Raw genomic sequence first — 4744 nt, 5'->3', positions numbered from 1 at the left:
TAACACTTAGAAATGTTCGAATATTTGAAATTAAATGAAATAGTCTTAGAAGTATTTTCTTTAATACAAACATTTTAGGTTAACGGTAGAATTAGAAGTAAAATATCAAAATGAGAATAATGAGATCGAATATTCTGTTGCAGGAGCAACAAGCATAAAGAATGAAAAATACAAATAGAAAGTGGCAAGAAGAAAAAACATTGACTTTATGCCCTAAATTCATGATTTGTTGTATCAAGACACATTTCTCCAATTCAAGAACAAAGATCCCATTTATAATTCATGTTATTTTTTTCTCATCCCTTACATTAGAACACATTTAAATATGAACACAAAGTGGTAATTAAGTAAAAAAAATTGAAAATATGAAAGACAAACAAAAAAAATACATACCTGATTAATGTCTTAAGATTAGTTTAGCTCCCTCTTTGCATTTCAACCAAGTCCCTTTCATAACTTTTTATACCTATAAAAGGTAAGCAAAAAATGTTTAAATTCAATATGCAGTATTGTTAAAGAAATGTAAAACACATACACATCAGGACATAAATAATTATTTTTAAAAATTCAGAGACTTAAAAACTTACACGTCAAATCCCATTCTCAGTTTTTCGAAATACAGATTAATTATTAAGTTCATCAGAGAGAAAGCAGAATTCATTCTGCATTGATATTAGTATGTAGCTGAGATTTTAGATATAATTAAAATTCAAATGTAGCAACAACTGATCATACTTTTCTTGATACGCCAAAGAAATAAACTTTACATTTTCAAATACCTTATATCCTAAAAAAGCAATATTTTCAGTTTCAAATTCTATAAAAAGGTTGAGAAAAGTCTATATTGGAATGAGAAACATAATCAGACTTTATAACACTTAGAAATGTTCGAATATTTGAAATTAAATGAAATAGTCTTAGAAGTATTTTCTTTAATACAAACATTTTAGGTTAACGGTAGAATTAGAAGTAAAATATCAAAATGAGAATAATGAGATCGAATATTCTGTTGCAGGAGCAACAAGCATAAAGAATGAAAAATACAAATAGAAAGTGGCAAGAAGGAAAAACATTGTCTTTATGCCCTAAATTCATGATTTGTTGTATTAGGACACATTTCTCCAATTCAAGGACAAAGATCCCATTTATAATTCATGTTATTTTTTTCTCATCCCTTACATTAGAACACATTTAAATATGAACACAAAGTGTTAATTAAATAATAAAACTTGAAAATATGAAAGACAAACAAAAATATACATACCTGATTAATGTCTTAAGTTTAGTTCAGCTCCCTCTTTGCATTTCAACCAAGTCCCTTTCATAACTTTTTATACCTATAAAAGGTAAGCAAAAAATGTTTAAATTGACATTCAGTATTGTTAAAGAAATGTAAAACACATACACATCAGGGCATAAATAATTATTTTTAAAAATTCAGAGAGTTAAAAACTTAGACGTCAAATCCCATTCTCAGTTTTTCGAAATACAGATTAATTATTAAGTTCATCAGAGAGAAAGCAGAATTCATTCTGCATTGACATTAGTATGTAGCTGAGATTTTAGATATAATTAAAATTCAAATGTAGCAACAACTGATCATACTTTTCTTGATACGCCAAAGAAATAAACTTTACATTTTCAAATACCTTATATCCTAAAAAAGCAATATTTTCAGTTTCTAATTCTATAAAAAGGTTGAGAAAAGTCTATATTGGAATGAGAAACATAATCAGACTTTATAACACTTAGAAATGTTCGAATATTTGAAATTAAATGAAATAGTCTTAGAAGTATTTTCTTTAATACAAACATTTTAGGTTAACGGTAGAATTAGAAGTAAAATACCAAAATGAGAATAATGAGATCGAATATTCTGTTGCAGGAGCAACAAGCATAAAGATAGAAAAATACAAATAGAAAGTGGCAAGAAGGAAAAACATTGACTTTATGCCATAAGTTCATGATTTCTTGTATCAAGACACATTTCTCCAATTCAAGAACAAAGAACCAATTTATAATTCATGTTACTTTTTTCTCATCCCTTACATTAGAACACATTTAAATATGAACACAAAGTGGTAATTAAGTAAAAAAAATTGAAAATATGAAAGACAAACAAAAAAAATACATACCTGATTAATGTCTTAAGATTAGTTTAGTTCCCTCTTTGCATTTCAACCAAGTCCCTTTCATAACTTTTTATACCTATAAAAGGTAAGCAAAAAATGTTTAAATTCAATATGCAGTATTGTTAAAGAAATGTAAAACACATACACATCAGGACAAAAATAATTATTTTTAAAAATTCAGAGACTTAAAATTTACACATCAAATCCCATTCTCAGTTTTTCGAAATACAGATTGATTATTAAGTTCATCAGAGAGAAAGCAGAATTCATTCTGCATTGACACTAGTGTGTAGCTGTGATTTTAGATATAATTAAAATTCAAATGTAGCAACAACTGATCATACTTTTCTTGATACGCCAAAGAAATAAACTTTACATTTTCAAATACCTTATATCCTAAAAAAGCAATATTTTCAGTTTCTAATTCTATAAAAAGGTTGAGAAAAGTCTATATTGGAATGAGAAACATAATCAGACTTTATAACACTTAGAAATGTTCGAATATTTGAAATTAAATGAAATAGTCTTAGAAGTATTTTCTTTAATACAAACATTTTAGGTTAACGTTAGAATTAGAAGTAAAATATCAAAATGAGAATAATGAGATCGAATATTCTGTTGCAGGAGCAACAAGCATAAAGAATGAAAAATACAAATAGAAAGTGGCAAGAAGGAAAAACATTGACTTTATGCCCTAAATTCATGATTTGTTGTATCAAGACACATTTCTCCAATTCAAGAACAAAGAACCAATTTATAATTCATGTTACTTTTTTCTCATCCCTTACATTAGAACACATTTAAATATGAACACAAAGTGGTAATTAAGTAAAAAAAATTGAAAATATGAAAGACAAACAAAAAAAATACATACCTGATTAATGTCTTAAGATTAGTTTAGCTCCCTCTTTGCATTTCAACCAAGTCCCTTTCATAACTTTTTATACCTATAAAAGGTAAGCAAAAAATGTTTAAATTCAATATGCAGTATTGTTAAAGAAATGTAAAACACATACACATCAGGACAAAAATAATTATTTTTAAAAATTCAGAGACTTAAAATTTACACATCAAATCCCATTCTCAGTTTTTCGAAATACAGATTAATTATTAAGTTCATCAGAGAGAAAGCAGAATTCCTTCTGCATTGACACTAGTGTGTAGCTGTGATTTTAGATATAATTAAAATTTAAATGTAGCAACAACTGATCATACTTTTCTTGATACGCCAAAGAAATAAACTTTACATTTTCAAATACCTTATATCCTAAAAAAGCAATATTTTCAGTTTCTAATTCTATAAAAAGGTTGAGAAAAGTCTATATTGGAATGAGAAACATAATCAGACTTTATAACACTTAGAAATGTTCGAATATTTGAAATTAAAAGAAATAGTCTTAGAAGTATTTTCTTTAATACAAACATTTTAGGTTAACGTTAGAATTAGAAGTAAAATATCAAAATGAGAATAATGAGATCGAATATTCTGTGTCAGGAGCAACAAGCATAAAGAATGAAAAATACAAATAGAAAGTGGCAAGAAGGAAAAACATTGACTTTATGCCCTAAATTCATGATTTGTTGTATCAAGACACATTTCTCCAATTCAAGAACAAAGAACCAATTTATAATTCATGTTACTTTTTTCTCATCCCTTACATTAGAACACATTTAAATATGAACACAAAGTGGTAATTAAGTAAAAAAAATTGAAAATATGAAAGACAAACAAAAAAAATACATACCTGATTAATGTCTTAAGATTAGTTTAGCTCCCTCTTTGCATTTCAACCAAGTCCCTTTCATAACTTTTTATACCTATAAAAGGTAAGCAAAAAATGTTTAAATTCAATATGCAGTATTGTTAAAGAAATGTAAAACACATACACATCAGGACATAAATAATTATTTTTAAAAATTCAGAGACTTAAAAACTTACACGTCAAATCCCATTCTCAGTTTTTCGAAATACAGATTAATTATTAAGTTCATCAGAGAGAAAGCAGAATTCATTCTGCATTGATATTAGTATGTAGCTGAGATTTTAGATATAATTAAAATTCAAATGTAGCAACAACTGATCATACTTTTCTTGATACGCCAAAGAAATAAACTTTACATTTTCAAATACCTTATATCCTAAAAAAGCAATATTTTCAGTTTCAAATTCTATAAAAAGGTTGAGAAAAGTCTATATTGGAATGAGAAACATAATCAGACTTTATAACACTTAGAAATGTTCGAATATTTGAAATTAAATGAAATAGTCTTAGAAGTATTTTCTTTAATACAAACATTTTAGGTTAACGGTAGAATTAGAAGTAAAATATCAAAATGAGAATAATGAGATCGAATATTCTGTTGCAGGAGCAACAAGCATAAAGAATGAAAAATACAAATAGAAAGTGGCAAGAAGGAAAAACATTGTCTTTATGCCCTAAATTCATGATTTGTTGTATTAGGACACATTTCTCCAATTCAAGGACAAAGATCCCATTTATAATTCATGTTATTTTTTTCTCATCCCTTACATTAGAACACATTTAAATATGAACACAAAGTGTTAATTAAATAATAAAACTTGAAAATATGAAAGACAAACAAAAATATAC

General features: G+C 26.4%; 1 long non-coding RNA gene across 1 annotated transcript; it reads right to left on the bottom strand.

The window, feature by feature from the left end:
- Positions 1 to 1260: 1260 nt before the first annotated feature.
- LOC129960827 (uncharacterized) lies at positions 1261 to 2219 on the bottom strand. The gene is made up of 2 exons (XR_008783699.1): positions 2136 to 2219; positions 1261 to 1337 (listed from the first exon to the last, which is right to left on the bottom strand). It is a non-coding gene; the product is annotated as an uncharacterized LOC129960827 (long non-coding RNA).
- Between the last annotated feature and the right edge of the window lie 2525 nt (positions 2220 to 4744).

This window comes from Argiope bruennichi, chromosome X2 (assembly GCF_947563725.1).
Source record: "Argiope bruennichi chromosome X2, qqArgBrue1.1, whole genome shotgun sequence".
NCBI classification, from domain to species: domain Eukaryota; kingdom Metazoa; phylum Arthropoda; class Arachnida; order Araneae; family Araneidae; genus Argiope; species Argiope bruennichi.
This window is presented reverse-complemented; position numbering and strand designations above follow the sequence as displayed.